At 37.1% G+C, this 17500-nt stretch overlaps 1 protein-coding gene across 1 annotated transcript in view; it reads left to right on the forward strand.

Moving 5' to 3' along the window:
* Plcxd3 (phosphatidylinositol specific phospholipase C X domain containing 3) overlaps window positions 1-17500 on the forward strand; it is a 130344-nt gene that overhangs the window by 51975 nt on the left and 60869 nt on the right. The gene's annotated exons all lie outside the window — the stretch shown is intronic.

Below are 17500 nucleotides of genomic sequence, written 5' to 3' on the forward strand. Positions count from 1 at the left end.
TTTTGATTTTGAAACCTTGTGTCTTTTATATACATTTATCTGATTTGGGGAAGGGAAGTGAAATAACAAAATCTTGAGACAAAGAACAAAGGGAGAACCAATGGAACAGTGATACTCTCATGACACTATGTTGGAAATGAACTTTACAATTGGGGTGGACAGTCATGGGGAAGGGAAAGTGGGAGAAAATGAGGGAGAAAGTAATACTGTTTGACAAGAAATGTACTCATTACCTTACCTGTACCTTTACAATAAAATATTATTTAAAAAATTTCTGTTAATGCAATTATACAGAAATAATAAATAAGAAATTTCACATAACTTGAGAGTAGTAACAGGTAAGTCTTCTCTCTTTACACTACCATGCCCATTTTTGGCCCTATATCTGTTTTTGCCGAGAAAGAAATTCAAAGTCAGAGAATCTAGGAGACTTTGTAAAGATTACTAAGGGTAACAAATGAGATTGAAACGCAAAAGCTCATCATCTAGCTTAGAGCTTTGTTCTCTACATCCCTATATTTGCACACCATAGCTAACCAGTGGCCATGTGAGGAATATCCAATGTACAAGCATTTTTAACAAAAGTTTACTGGTTATAACCAAAACACTTAGAAACTTTTCACTAAGACTAGTCTAGTTATATATAAATTGTGACATAGTCATAAAGATAATGATAGAGTTGTGAGTTTATTTAACTGTAGGAATTCCTATGGCATAGGAAGAGTGACCAAAGCAGATTATCGGTAGTATTCTCAATGTGACATCATTTGAAATCACACACACACACACACACACACACACACACACACACACACATGTCTTGACCTGTGGATGTACATACGTATGCAAAACAAAAGCTAGAATCTTAAATGCCAGAGTACTAGGAGATGAGTCGTTTGAATGATGGGATCACATGTAAATTAGAATTTTCTATTTATTTTTCAGTGTGTATAGCATAAAATTTAAGGGAGAAAATCCACAAAGCTATTTTCACTTTGTAAAAGAAACCTGTAGGATCTTTCTCCATCCTTGTTTATCAGTATCATCCTACTTTGGCTTCTGCTAGTCCTCCATCAGTCAAGTGAATACCTGCTCCAGGCACAAGGAGAGGAGCCCTCTGTAGACATTCACTCAGGGCTCCGTTTGCACAAGATTGCTTTTAGCTGAATGTTAATCTGTCTTCAAGTTTATCACACAGTGCCCATGTGCCCTGTACAAAGGCCAAAGTATCATTCAGGGTCGGCACAAATTTCCATGTCCATCTAAAAGAATTAAGTGGAGAATAGAATGCAAGCTGCAATCTGATCACAAGCTCAGATCCTTGATGTCCCTGACTAGATGAGATCCTCCTGTTATTAGTCATTATTCCAGTTGCAGTTAGCAATTTTCCATGCTTATCTTTGCCTACCCTGCCAAGGAGAGGGAGCAGGTCTTCTTTTGATTGGCATCATATGCCTTCCATCTGGTATAGTGCCTAGCCCATAGAAAGTGCTCAGTACATATTCGTGTATAGTGCAAGAGGTATAATAGCTTGTCAGGTTGGGCATGAGGCCCTTGGGGTCTTTATCATCTGTGGCCTGAGCATCTCCTGCTAGTTCTCTGCAGTGGACTGAGAGCAAATGGCTCTGGCTCTGCTTCTGAGCCAGATCTCAATAGGCTTGCTAACTTCCTCCAATGCTATCATATGAGATCACATCACAGCTACTCAAGTGACCTATTCTTTTCCCATGCACATTCCTAGGCTTTCAAAGGAAGGAGATGAGAGGAAGAAAGAAAAAAAATCCTATTATCTCAAGAGAGAAGAGTAATTTTATGTTTTTGTTTCTGTGCATTTAAAGAATTGATTCACACAGTTTTAATGTATTACTTGATATCGTGGCAATTTTCTCTCCCTACTGTGAGTGTTGATTAGATCAGCTGAGATGAGTAAGGCTGGATTCATACTGCTTTCCCTGTTCTGAGGACAAGCATTTGTCTCCTGATTTCTACTGTCAGTAATAGAAAAATATTCTTTGGCACCAAGGTCTCAGATCTTGTTTCTTTTGTGCCTGAACAAACATTGAAAAATCTATAATATTGCTCTCAGAGGTTATTGAGAAATTAATGTGGCTGCTTCCATCACCAGACTGGGGTAAAGAGTGTTTTGTCATGACTGAGTGGGTTTTATTTCAGGAGCCAAAGTTGGTGTTTTTCTGCTTTTTTTTGTTGTTTTGTTTTGGTTTGGATTTTTCTTTGGCAGCACGGAGCTGTAAATAGGGGGTTGTGGGGGAGGAAGCAGGGAGATGACAAAAGGATCGTTTAATGTATGGATCTCACATAAAATGTGTCAGTGTCACTCATCACATTAACAGATACAAAAGAAAACAACTGATAATCTCTCAAATACAAAAAAGTTGACTGATAAAATTCAACCCTCAATCACATTTTTAAAGAACTCTCAACATTTTTCGCATACTAAGAAAATTGTTACCTCTAATGTGGTAAATTATAGCACTAAAATTAATCCTATCATCCTAGTCAACAATAGAAGACTTCCTTTAAGTTAAAAAAGAAGCCAAGAGAGTTGCTATAATTAATGCTATCAGCACCATTTTGGAGGCATAGAAAACATATTATGAAGAAAGAAATAAAATTGACATTTTCCATAGCAAGTCAAGCTAAAAAGTACATTGATATAAATAAAAGGAAATTTATAAGAAAAAACTTTTATTCAAGGATATAAAATATCTAAATAAATGAAGAAAATATGATATTGGAAGAATAAAAGAATCAGTCTCGTAAAGATGACATTTCTGATATTATTCTACCTATCTCGATAAAAGCATTCAGTAGGGATACTACATTCTAATAAGCATGTGAAGAGTGAAATTCCAAAATCAGTCTAGGTAGTATTAGCCAAGAAAGAGAAAACACAAGTAAATTCATGACCCAATCTATACAAAAGCACTTGGTTGATAAACTTCCCAAAGCCAAAGAGCCAATTAAAAGTCAAAGCTAGGAGTCAAGTCCAGTTCTGACTGTTGTCAAATCTACCATCCTACACCCCTCATGGAGAGTTAAGTCATAATTTTAAAAATTTAATTTTATTGTCAAGGTGATGTATAGCGTGGTTAACAGTTACATACATGATGAAGTGTGTACATTTCTTGTTGAACATTTTTAAGTCATACTTTGAAGTATCTCCAAGATTAAATGAAAAAATGGAAAAGATGCATGTGTAAGAACAGCTTGGAGTAAAGAATTATTTATAGGAAGGCCAAGATGATTAATTTGAAGTTCTAAACCCATTTAAACGTCAGTAGGTATTTTCTCTTATTTCTTAAGCCACAGGATAAGGATGAACAATATTATGCAGCATTAAAATGAATCATATGTTATACATAGCTGATACTTTCTATACACTAGAAAAACTTATATACTTGGAAGCATCTAGGTTTCTTATCCCTTCATGCATGATACTGAGAACTATAGCAAGCATATGAAGAAAAGCATGTTTTTATATTATACTTGCTTTATTAATGAGTGGTTAGAGAATGAAGATGAGCATTTGTCTCCTGATTTCTTCTGTTATCTTTGTGAGTAAAAAAAAACTGAGTTGACTCAAAGTTGAGTTTTTTGAATCAGTTGAAATTAGACTGTGTGTGTGTATGTGTGTGTGCGTGTGTGTGTGTGTGTATACACAAACTTTTCATTCATGTGGCTTTGACCAACTTTTTAAGAATCTGTGAAGCATCTGCACAGTAAAATACTAGATAGACTATTGCAAGAAAAAAAATAAATGCTTATATGCTGAGTAGAAATGTTCTAAATGTTTGAAAAGAACATAAGGAGTGAGTGGTGAAGGAAAAAAATAACTTTTGTGAAAGAGATACATAAGCTGGAATACAAATCAGGAGAAAGATTAAACATACTGTCTACTGTTTGGAGACCTAATACAAAGCCCATTTTCCACTGATAGTGGAACACAATACGTGGGCTTCAGATATTGTTGACAGGAGTATATTCCTCACACTCACTTATGAGAGGGTAGGAAGGTTTCAGGAATCCATTTAATGAGTAAGATTCAACTGAAAGAATACTGGGAACAACGAAAACACTTTCCAATCTGTGAATCTCATGAAAAGGATTTTTTTGTTTACCCTATAGCTCACATCATAGAATTATCTGGCCACATCTGGTTGCAGGGAGAAGCTGTTTGAATTACTACAATGAACATAACCAGTAACATGCAGAGGATGCAAAGGAATTGTAACAAAATTAGGAAGTGGGAAATGACTAAAATTGCAGAAATCAAGTCATTTTGTATATGTTTCCCACCTTGAAAAAGATAATTTATCCTCCTAAATACTGGAGGTGTCGCTTGCCCATAGAAGTTGAAGTTGTATATCGTCATGGAAGTTCTGGAAGAAGCCTAGACTAAGAGGTGTGAGCCATTGGACTACTTCCAGGGGAAGGGACTTTGTATAGATTATTTACTTCACTATTTTTTTGTACTTTCTACTTTTCAACAGAAAATGTGATTTCCTTAAACATGTTTCGAGTGTTCTCTGCAGTTGGCTATTTTAGAATGGTGCAGAACACTATTCTTGTCAGTGTGTCATTACATTGTTGTCTAAATTGTACCAAGATTTTAATGACCATTTGACTCTAAAAGATGTACATTTGTGGGTGAAAAAGAGTTAAGCAGACCTAATAGATTCATTTCAAATGAGTCCAGTTGAGTAACATGTGTGTTTTCTTCTATTTCTTCTATTATTTCTTCTATACATGTGTAAATTACATATAAACATTAATCCATGAGTTCTTTGATAATTGAAAAATCCTGGTCTTCAAATAATGAGCATGTAATCAATCTATCTTTTGAAAAGACTTGAATCATGTTACAGCAACAAGAAGACAAATGATGGAATACTTAAAATAACAAAGAAAATAAGATCATGAAAAAGGAAAAAAGGAGACATATGACTCTAACATGAAATTGTTTGGCTACTAAGGATACTGGCTGTAAAAGCTCAGAAAATAATTTTCTAGTAATAACCATAATTATCATCATTAATTATTGACACTTCAGTGCCGTGCTGTGTTTTCCATCTATTACCTCATTTAAAAGGCCTATGATGGGTCTGTAGCACTTATCTCATTTTACAGCTAAAGAAACTAAAGTACCAAAAAATTATCTGCTGCGTCCTGTAGTCACATACTGAAGAATTAATACACTAGGCAGTCGAGTTTGAGAATTTCTATGATATTCACACTGTGGCCACTGAATAGAATGATTAGGTGGATGATAGAATTATATTACCCTAAGAAATAAGGTGGCTTTGCCTTGTTATTTTTAACAATCTCTATTTGCTTCTGTCAGTCATGGGTTTTGAACTCAGGGCCTGGGCACTGTCCCTGAGCTTTTTTGCTCAAGGTCAGTTCTCTGCCACTTTGAGCCCACATGCCAGTTCTGGTTTTCTGGTGGTTAATTGGAAATAAGAGCTCACAAACTCAATGCTCAGGATGGCTTTGAGCTGGGACTCTCAGATCTCAGCCTCCTGAGTAGCTAGGCAACAATCTCTAATTAAAACTAATCTCTAATTAAAACATTTCATGCTGAGCATTGATCAGAAAATACCATCATCTTTTCCTCAAAATATTCAACTACATTTTGACTTAATGAAGCTTCCCAGTGGAACACATTTCTTCCATTTGAAAGAAAATATATTTTAGGAACTCTCTCCAATTTTCCCTTAAGGCTTTGTTTCTTTGGAAACTTTTTGTCTTTTTATTTTAATATTCTATAACAGTATTCTTAATCATGTAACATTTGATGATATCCTCTTTATTATGACAAATCTTAGGAATTATTAATAGGGAGGTTTGCCTGACTTGAGGAATGTGATAGCTCCGAAGATATTGAGCAGAAGTGGAAACAGAGGGATTTTCTCCCTCACTTTTCCAATCTGTCTTGGGAAACCCCAGAAGAGGTATTCTTGTTCAATATGATTACCTCTCCCACCCAGTTCCTTTTCCAAAATTCTAGTTTTTATATCTGTAATCTACAGAGTGAAGAAAAAAATTACATAGCACCCACTGTCTATTCACCAAAGGCAATAGCCTTGAACACTCTAAGATGATAGAATAAAAACTGTTTAGTCCAATTTTGTTTCATGCTTTCTGTTTACAAGATGTATCACCTTTACAACTGTATCACCTTTTGGAATGCAATGGTTTACCATTTGATTGTGAATCATAGGAAATGACAAAATATTTGGGGGTCATATTCTTCCACAAATGATAAATGACTCTGCATCACTGTTGGGACAGCTAACACCACTTGCTAGTTTATGAATGAATGAGTTGTCTGTTTGTAGCTAGGGTGAAAGCTATGGGGAGGTGATATGGCCAGAAGAGAGGGAACCAAGAAGCAGATATTCATCATTTCCATTCTGAGAGTAGTTAGTTCAGTCGAATTCATAAACTGGAGGACTTACAAGTGAGGTTACATACTATTGAGCTCTGTGTTCCTTTCAATTATATATTTGGTTTGTTTTGTCTTAGTTTCTAGTTCATAAAAGATCTTAAGATTTTTCTATTTCCTTTCCCTCTGTCTCCATCTACCCCTGCACATCATTAGAGTTCTTTAGAATTAGGATTGGAATGAATCAAGGAATTCTAGTGGTTGTATGTAGTGGGGGGATGGTCTCTGTTATTAAAAATATTGTCACAAGATAAAAAAGTCTCTGAAGACAAAAAAAACCCCAGAAGTTGTTCTTCTTTCCTTTAATGTATCTCTGTGTATGTATGTGTATGCGAGAAGAGAGGAAGAAAGAGATTCTCATCACCCTATACAACGTTTCCCTACTGAAAAGGCTGATTATAATTGCACTGGATTATTTGTTAGGGTTTCATTTCAGCACCTCAATATATCATTTGATCTCTGAGAACCAATATATAGATCATTCTCTTTGTCCTATCAGTAAGTTCTGGGATGAAAACACACAGAAGACATTTTCTTGTTGTTAGCCTGTAAGCCATCATTTCCATCATTCCCTGCTCAGCCTCACTATACGCAACTTTCCCTGGTTGCCTTCCAGAAGTTTTCATGGTCACCTTGCTGAAGTATCTCTGGCTCCTTGGAAAAGTTCCATCTTTATAGATTTGTGCAATATACAAACTTTGACAGCCCTGTGAAGACAATACTCTCCTAATTTGTCAGAGGAAAGATCGATAAACTTATTTGTGGCAATTAGCTGCTAATCAGAAAGTAGTTAATATTAATGTGCTATTCTGTTTCAGGATTCATATTCCTCTCTTAGGATTTCTACAGAGACCTGATTGCCCCCTCCTGTTGATTCTTAAGTTACTGGCTCTATCTTTGTCTTGCTGGGTAGAACAGGAGACCAGGGAATGATTTTTCAGTCTGCCCAAACAGCACTCTCTTCTCTTGATAATGAGCCAAGGCCCCTCATCTGCTCCAGTTCCTAGTTCCTGGGATGGAAACAAATGAAGCTGATCCAGCAAGTCAACAGGGGCTCCTCCAAAGACCTTGAATCATCACTGGATGGGGCAGAGAAACTCCATGAGGCATGCTTCATCACAGATTCATCCTCTCAGAATGTGGATTTCCAAAGGGACGCCTTGGGCCTGTCAGTTAGTCCACAAATCACATAGGTAGGGCCTACACTTTCAAAGAGCATTTCATCTTTACACTTGATTGTCACAGTCCAGTGAGACATGTCTATAGGAGTAATAATCACGTTAGTTGGGTCACAGTTTTGAAGCAAAGGAAGAGAGATATCTACTAGATCATCTTGAAATGTCCCCAACTTTGTTTTGTCATAGTCCATGAATGTCTCTGCATTCTCCAGCTGAAAACTGGTTCAGAGAAGTAACTTAAGAGTCTCTGATCATATTGGATTCTGTTTCTTTCTATTAGGAGATTTTCAGCTCACCTGAAAGTGAATATCTCATCTTATAAACACACTGGGGACGGCTGCAGTTGAGTTTCACGGAAGGTAACATGGAAATAGGTGTACATAAACTCCTGCCTTCCCCTATGACTGGATCAAGGATCTTAGTTTGAGCAGGTGGTTGTTTTGTTGCCTGAGTTTTTTTCAACCTGTCCCATCTCTTTTCCGTGGAAATATACTTGACAGAATGAACTCCTAAATTCTGAAAACCAGCGTGTCTCTTCTACACCAGGCCACATCTATATTTGGCTGTGGTCCTACTCTTCACACAGTGTCCAGCCTTCCATATGCTTGGTTGTGTCACTGTTTAGACAAGGAGGATGCTGTGTGGGCCCGGGTGTTTAGAACATTCCACTCACTTGGCCCTGGACACTACACTGATCTCCATCTGTTTCTGGAGTACAGCTCCTGGATATGATTCTAATTCTAAAAGTCAGAGGTGTTCTGAGATCCACTCTCATTAGGCTTGGATTCAACACTGACTGCCCAGCTTTCCCTTCTTACTCACAAGTATTGATTCAGTCAATTTAATTAAATCATTATTACCCTTCTCTTTTCCTAGTTTTTCCTTTCTAATCTTCCTTTCTTCTTCCCTTCACTCCTTCCCCCTTCTTTCTTTCACTCCTTCCCACCCTCCCTCTCTTTCTCCCTCTTTCTTTCTTTCTTTCTTTCTTTCTTTCTTTCTTTCTTTCTTTCTTTCTTTCTTTCTTTCTCTCCTTCCCACCCTCCCTCTCTTTCTCCCTCTCTCCTTTCTTTCTTTCCTTCTTTCTTTCTTTCTTTCTTTCTTTCTTTCTTTCTTTCTTTCCCTCCCTCCCTCCCTCCCTCCCTCCCTCCCTCCCTCCCTCCCTCCCTCCCTCCCTCCCTCCCTCCCTCCCTCTCTCTCTCTCTCTCTCTCTCTCTCTCTCTCTCTCTCTCTCTCTCTCTCTCTCTCTCTCTCTCCCCTCTTTCTTTCTTCCCTTCCCTTCCTTCCTTCCCCCCCCTCTGTTTGAGAAATTGGAGAAATTGAACTTAGAGTTATTTCTATTGCATATAAAGATTGAGACCCAGTATAATCTCTTCCCTTTTAGATGTCTTCATCCTCTCTTGCCCTTTTTCTTTAGTTCTGCAAAGCTGACTATAGCATGACTGCTCTTAATGTGCAAAATTTCTTTTGTTTTCAAGTCTACAAATGTGTTTTGCTCCTTGACGTTTCCTCAAGTGGATGTAAGAAAGTGAGCATGGGGTATTTATTCCTTCTGATCCTTCTCTGTGAATTAGTTTGGGGTTGTTTAATCACTTTCATTGCAAGACCTGTCCCTCACAAGGCATGTTCACTATAATCCATCCCTTCCATTTTCTAGTAATACCATATGTTCTTCTCCTTTACTACTTAGGAGTGGTAACAATTCAACTTTTACTAGTCTTAAGGCACTACATTACAGTCTGTGGTTTTCATATACCCCACCTACATGGTCCCATTATAAATAAACTCTTTTTGAATTATTCTAATAGAATTGTGCTGTCTGCTTCCTGCTTGTACTATGACAGATGCACTATAATTTTGTGCAAATCACTCTACAGAATCAGTCACCTGAAATGTAATAAGTCAAAATTTGAGCAGTTAATAATGATATCTCTCTGCTCCAAATTTGCTTGGCAGTAGAGTGACTACAAAATGAATTCTGCCTCTAAATACTTATAAAAGGCAAAAGTAAGACTCAGTATCCAAGTCAGCAAGATGTACAGTCAGTAATGTTAGAATTCAGATTTAGGTGAGGTCCTGATGAATCAAGTGGTCAAATGAAACATATGCCTTTGCAAGCAAATTCCACCTCATCACCAAAGAACTAATTGTTGGCTTTTGAGCATCTAGATCCAGGCTGGATGTTGTATTCATGGCTGTACCAAGGCATATATATGGCTGTTTGTGGAGCTATTCCAGAGATTGCACAGCGTTGGTCAATCTCAGGCAAGTGTCCTGGGAATTATTTATTCTTGAAACTAAACTCAGAATAGCCTCATAGTAAAAATATAACCTACAGAATTTCTTGGCTTGAAATATTCTTTTTTAAAGAGTACAGCAAAAGTAGAAGATTTGAGGTTAAAAGGCTGCCATCTTGATCTTCATTGTCACTAATCAGTGATACTTTAAATGCTTTTCTATCTGATAATACTTATCCTTGCTTTTATTTGTTATAATCCCTTTAAGTTTTCCATTTTATTTGAAGATATTTGAGCCATGTACAATACCATTAAAATTACATAATAGATAACCCTCATATTCACCACACAGGTGAAGAAACAAAATATTCCCATGCAGTGAAGTCTATAATGCATCATTTCCAACTAGAAACTCATCAGTTTCTATTGAAGCTAATTCCTAATCTTTCTCTCTTAACCCATTTCAATCTAAAGCCAAAGCCAGGGAAGATCAGGTGCTTTGCTAATTCTCCTGGTGGTTGGAAAGCCTCAATTTTGCTCAGCTATGGCATAGTGTGAGATTCTGAAGGTCTCAGATATATGTGGATTCTGTACACTCAAATTAAGAAGTTTCTCCCATTTGTCTGTAAAATCTTCACATCTCAGGTCTTTGAGTCAGTGGATGTCTCCAGGGCAGATGTCTAATGCTGAAAGAATGACTTACCGTACTGGGTTCTATCTTGTGCCTTGTTTGGGCTTTCATCTTTGCAGCTTTTCCTTATTTCCTGTTTAGCAAAACTTTATTTTTAAATAAAATGTTTGATTTTTTCCACACATTTCTATTTTATTGTATTTTATTGTCAGAGTGATATATAGAGGGGCTATAGTTACATTCATCAAGTAGTGGACACATTACTTCTTAGACATTGATAGCCCTTCCCATATTTTTTTCTCAATTTCCCATCCTGCACCCTCTTCACATGTTCTTTCTGCAGCAGGATACTTAAAATATAATTCTACTTTGTCATATGATAAAGTACATAAACGCACCTTTTCACCATATTGAGAAATATGACTATTCACAATAGAAATCTGAAAAACCTTCATGATTTTATAGTCATGACAACTATGGCCTAAACCAATCAAACAAACAAAAATCCCAGAATAACTTTAAATGGTAACACAACAAGCTACTTTATTACAGTTTCTTTGGTAGAATTTCCCAGAACTTTCACATGAAGTTCATTATTGATAGGGACCATTTTGTTGACAGTAAGCAATATTTTTTAAAAAATGAGTTTGGGTTTATTTTGGCTGGAAAATGTCTTATTTGCCTTTACATCTTTTACAGAGTTTAGCATATTTACTTTTACAATGCAGTTATTCTATATGTGTTTGCTCATTTGGTTTAAATTTACTCCTCCAACTTCAGTGCAAAAACCAAATGGTGCTAGCTATCTCCCCAGCTCTACCTATCCTGAACTGGAAATTGAGCTATCTCCTAGCAAACCCAGTCTTATTTCCACACAATTTGTGAATTTGCAATCTAAGCTCAGGCTTGTTTCCACTGAAACCTATTTGTTCAACTTAAGAATAAATACTTTATAATTAAGCAGCTGAAGTAAAGCATATTTTCAACCTGTGTGCAGAACTATTAACTCCCAAATTAAATGTAAACGCTAAGCCAGGCACCAGTAGCTCATGACTATAAACAGCTACTCAGTAGACTGAGATCTGAGGATTGTGGCTAAAACCATTCAGGATAGGATAATTCACAAGATATTTGGTTTGGTTTTTATGCCAGTCTGGCATCATTAGAAAATATCTCCATGGAGCCGGGAATTAGGCCTAGTGTTAGAGTGCTTGCCTAGTATTCATAAAGACCCAGGTTCGATTCCTGGGTACCACATATATAGAAAAAAAGCTGGAAGTGGTGCTGAGGCTCAAATGGTAGAGCTCTAGCCCTGAGAAAGTCCAAGGACAGTGCACCAATGAAGGAAAACAAGTGTCAGATTCCAAGTTCAAGTCCCAATCTCAGGCCAAAACAAGAGGAAGAGATTCTTCATTTCCATAGAACATATATGAGGGGAAATGTAGAAGGGCATAATAATAGAGTCTTTGATAAAGTATTTATTAGTATTCCTAAAGAATGTAAAAATGTTTAGAATCTATATAACATTAAAGAAAAACATTGATATTAGATTTTATATGCATGTGTATATGTGTTCACATAACTAAGCCTTTCTATAACTGTTATAATAAAGTAAAGGCATATTTGAGAGTCAGTGGTTTGGAACAGGTCATCTATGATTTATTGGAAAAAAACTCATGTTGAATCCAGGTGACGCTCTTCAGAATATTCCTTTAACACTCCCAATTCTGGTATCTAGGTTCTGGCTTTTTTAAAGCGGTGTGTGTGTGTGTGTGTGTGTGTGTGTGTGTGTGTGTGTTACTTCACCGGGCATTATTTATCCTCCTACCTGCTGTGAGACTGGAAAGCCAGAGGAGCTATAATATTCATTACACATCCAGATCTCAAATTCTGAGGACAGAGAAAGGGGGAAAAAAGGAAATTTGGAGGAAGAGCAAAGAAATTACCCCAAACCTCAAACACTTGTTTGATAAGAAAAAAAAATCGGCTGTTGGCAAGAAGTGGTGTTTTGTGAGGTCGGGGTAGAATCAAAGGCTTGCATTTCAAGGAGATGTTTTTTCTGTAGCACAGACATGATTAAAGGTAATGTGCGTTATTTTAGATTTTCATTATTCATAAAAGGAAAACAAATAGTGCCACTCATGCAAACAAAGCTAAATAGTTGGGCTTCAGAGGCCGTCTGGATCTCAAAGCTAAGAGAATTTAACAACTGGACTATTTATATGTCATGTTTCATATTTGTTTTCTTCTTAGAGGCAAAAGCACAGTTAAAGTCTTTTCTTTAGGAATATTTTGTTTTAGTTATAAGGATTTGTTTTATCTAACCTGCCTCCTTCCTTCCCCTCAGGCTGCTCCTATGATTATAGTCAGAGCTGCCCTCACTCGATGGTGGGCTATAGTGGAGAAAACAGGGAGGAGAAATGACAGTAAAATGATGGCAGCATCTTGGGCTAGAAATGTGCTTCCAGTCAAGTGCCTGCCTGGTAAACCTAAGTTCTTAGCTCATACCTCAGTATAGGAATAGAAAATCACCTTTATATACAATTAGCTTCTAAAGCAGAGGGAGGAAAACCAGCTGACTAGCAACCAAATCTCTCTTCCCAATCTTCTTTACCTTGCCATAATATTCTCTTTGTCTTTGCTCGTTAATGAGTTAGGGACATTCAGTTTTAAGTACATGTCATCAGGATAAAACTATTGGAGAAAAGGTTGCTCTAAAATAAGCTTCCTTATATTTAAAGCTCCTCCAGGAAACCTGGGTAGAAGAGAAAGTTGCTGGAACTGATTCTAAATATCTTAAGAACTATTACTCCTGATCTGAACCTAGAATAGCATATACAGAAGGGGCAGAACCTTCCAGATCTGGTGGGGCTAATGAGAGTGGATCTCAGAACACCTCTGACTTTTAGAATTAGAATCATATCCAGGAGCTGTACTCCAGAAACAGATGGAATCAAAGAAGTCTTTTGATATCTACATAAACTACATAAGATGAAGGACCATGTACTGTAGGCAGGGGGAAATAACAAGAACAAAGGCTAAGTTGGAATGAGCATAGTGTGCCATAAGCCGACAGAAGCTTGGCATAGCTGAAACCCAGCTAGCACCCACTGTAAATGGCCTTAGGACCCTATAGTAATCACTATCAAAAGCTGCTGGGAAACTAATTTCCTTGACTTCATAAAGCTACTTTGGGAGACAGCGAATGGGGAAATAGCCAGACAGTGCCCTGTGAAGAACAGATTTTTCTCATGTTTTCTCATAAGTGAAGTATATCTTTAAGGTCTAGACTATTTTGTCTTGGGCTGCCTAGGAGCTTTGGAAGCTGAAGCAAAACACAAGGAACAACGTGTTCTGACTCTTTTCCAAATTATTATCCAACAGATATGTCCCTTTTGAATTTTCTGAGCTCTGGTAAAAAAAAAAAACAAGGCCAATTACTGGTTAAATATCTTACTTTTCTCTACCTTTTCATTTTTTTTTCATGTACTTTCTTCCACCCCTCCCTGTGACTTAGTCATCTTTGATTATAATCCCTCATTGGGAAGAAAGATCATTATGACTCTGGAAATAAAGGCATTTAAAAGATAGCACAACTTGGTGTTGTCAAGGATAAGAGGGATCAGTTTGCTTAGTTCTAGATTTGCTACACTTTTTTCTTAGATGTTTAATTTATCAATTGAGATGTACAGATTGATTCCCAGAGTTCTGATGATGATTAATGAGTGATGTCAAATCCAGAAAGCCCTCTCCTGGGCATTTATCCAAGAGAACACAAACAAGGTGACACTAAAGCCATCAACACAATGATGTTCATTGCAGCAATGTTCACCATAGGCAAAAATGGAATCAGCCCAGATACCCCTGGATGGACAGATAGAACAAGAAAATGCCATAGAAATATACAAAAGAATATCATAGTAGTATTTATTAGGAAATGGAAAGCTTGGAAAAATGTATTATGTGAAATGTAGCCAGTGGTTGCAAATGAATTAACTGGAGTATAATAGACTCTATGGAAACTTCAAATAGCATGATTTTTTTAGAAAGACTAGGTCAAAGTCCAACAGAATCAACATAAAAAATGTGTACATCTGAGAAGAGGGATGGGGATAAGGAGAAAGGTAGTCATGCTTCCCTAGGACGATAGCACTGACTCAATTGTCACATGAGAGCCATGGTATCGAATATATAAAAAACACCTTGCCAAAGAGCAGTCTCTGCCTGAACCAGAGTAGAAAACAAAGTAAGCAAAGCCCAACACTGGCTATCACAAGGAAGCTCAGTGCTCTGCCAGGACAAGAGAAAAAACATTACTACTTTCACCTGTCAGAGAGCATTAAATTTGAACCCAAAGATATTGAGGTTGCACACTTACATATCTGTCAAGTCTTAGTTTAGTTTTCCTTTCAGTCTGAAGGTTCACATGATATTGACTTGATACATTTTCTTTGATGTTTATTAAGCCCATAATTTAGTAGAATTAAAATTAAACTGGTCAAACTAAAAGACAATTATGGCTACATATTTTTAAAACTCCTTTCTCAATAACTAACAAAGAAAAATAATAAGACTATGGAATACTAATAAATATTTATGGAATACTTCCTTCAGTAACAGCAAATTCTTTTCCAGTATGCATGCAAAATTTGCTAGATAAAATAAAAAAGTAAATTTCAATAAATTAAAAAATACCGAAGCTGGGTGATCCAGTGGTTCACGTCTATAATCCTAGGTACTCACAGGCTCAGATCTGAGGATAGTGATTTAAAGCCAGCTTGTGCAGGAAAGTCCATGAGATTCTTTTTTATTAAATTATTTTTTCATATATTTTTATTGTAATTAATAGAAGGGTTACATTATATTCACCAGATAGAAGGTGCATTACTTTACAAACATTGATACCCTTTCTCATGTCTTGGTCCTGATTTCCCTACCCCACCCCCGCTTCTCATCTTGTTTTCCTCCCTTCCCTATCCGACTTCAAATAACCAAATACGCATATATCCAATATATCAGATAAAAAGGTGAAATACTGTAACAATATGACATAACCAAGGGACAACAAAAGAGATGAGAGATAACATAGTACATTAAGGACAATAATCACTCATTATATGGCTTTTGTTTCTATATTCTGGAGGTCCTTTCATTTAGCATCATACTATATGGCCTTATGTATCTAGGTTTTGTTCTATAGTAAATCTCTGCTAGGAGAGCCCAAGGTTTCTACTGATTATGACAAATGAGGGAAACCATTGAGCCTATGTTCCTTTGAGTCTGGCTTACTTCACTTAATATGATTTTTTCTAAGTCTTTCCATTTCCTTACAAATGGGGCGACATCATTCTTTCTGACAGCAGCATAGAATTTCCTTGTGTATAAATACCACATCTTGTTGATCCACTCATCAACTGAGAGGCATCTGGGTTATTTCCATATCTTAAAGAGAGTCTTCTCTGAAGAAGAAATAAGAATGGCCAATAGACACACGAAGAAATGCTCGACATCTCTGGCCATAAAAGAAATGCAAATCAAAACAACCCTATGATTCCACCTCACTCCAGTTAGAATGGCCATGATCAAGAAATATAATAACGGGCTGGGAGTTTGGTCTGGTGGTAGAGTGCTTGCCTAGCATGCTCGAAGGCCTGGGTTCAATTCCTCGGTACCACATATATAGAAAAAAAGCCAGAAGTGGTGCTAAGGCTCAAGTGGTAGAGCTCTAGCCTTGAGAAAGTCCAAGGACAGTGCTCAGACCCTGAGCTCAAACCCAGGACTGGCAAAAAATAAATTAATTAATTAAAAAAAAGAAATCTAATAACAACAAATGCTGGAGAGGATGTGGCCAGGAGGGATCATTACTACACTGTTGGTGGAAGTGCAAACTCATTCAACCACTATGGAAAGCAGTAGGGCAGTTCCTCAAAAGACTAAACATAGAGCTCCCCTATGACCCAGCAATTCCACTACTTGGCATTTACCCAGTTGTCCAGAAAGTAGGGCATACTAAATCCACTAGCACAATGATGTTCATTGCAGCACTATTTACCATAGCAAAGTACTCAAGATTCTTAATGCCAGTTACCCACTGGAAAACTGGAAGTGTCGCTGGTAGTTCCAAGCCAGCCTGGGCAGAAAAGTTCATAAGACTCTTAAGACCAATTACCTACTGGCAAACTGGAAGTGTCACTGTGACTCAAAGTGGTAGATCACTAACCTTGAGAGCTAAAAAAGCTCAGGGACAGCACCCAGGCACAGAATTCAAGCCCCATGACTGATAAAAAGAAAAAAAAAAGAAATATAAGCCAGGTGTGTTAGTATAATCCTTTAATCTCAGTCCTTACAAGGATGATGCAGGAGATCTCCAGTTTGAGATCAGTTTGAGCTCGTTTATGTTTGAAGACAGACTGGGTCACATAGTGAGATCTTTGCCTCAACAAGGAAAGAAAAAGAAAGAAAGAAAGAAAGAAAGAAAGAAAGAAAGAAAGAAAGAAAGAACAAAGAAAAGAAATTATACTAAGATTATTATCCTGAGACAAAACAAAATGCAGTTACAGGAGAGATGAGAACAAATAACTATTTGATAATCTATAAGTCTTTAGAAAATAACATATTTTGGGGTCTGAAGTTTGGCCTAGTGGTAGAGTGCTTGCCTAGCATGCATGAAGACTCAGGTTCGATTCCTTGCTACCACATACATAGAAATGAAGACAGGAGTGGTGCTATGGCTCAAATGGTAGAGCTCTAGCCTTGAGAAAGTCCAAGGACAGTGCTCGTGCCTTGAGTCCAAGCCCAGAATTGGAAAAAAGGAAAAAGAAAGAAAATAACATATTTTGTAAACTCAATAAATGTCAAAGAATAAGTTACAGGGAAATTATAAAACAATTTAATTGATGGCCGGGAGTTTGGCCTAGTGGTTAAAGTGCTTGCTTAGCATGCATGAAGACCTGGGTTCGATTCCTCGGTACCACATACATAGAAAAAAGCC

The sequence above is a fragment of the Megascapheus bottae genome, chromosome 4 (assembly GCF_031878675.1).
Source record: "Megascapheus bottae isolate mThoBot1 chromosome 4, mThoBot2.hap1, whole genome shotgun sequence".
NCBI classification, from domain to species: domain Eukaryota; kingdom Metazoa; phylum Chordata; class Mammalia; order Rodentia; family Geomyidae; genus Megascapheus; species Megascapheus bottae.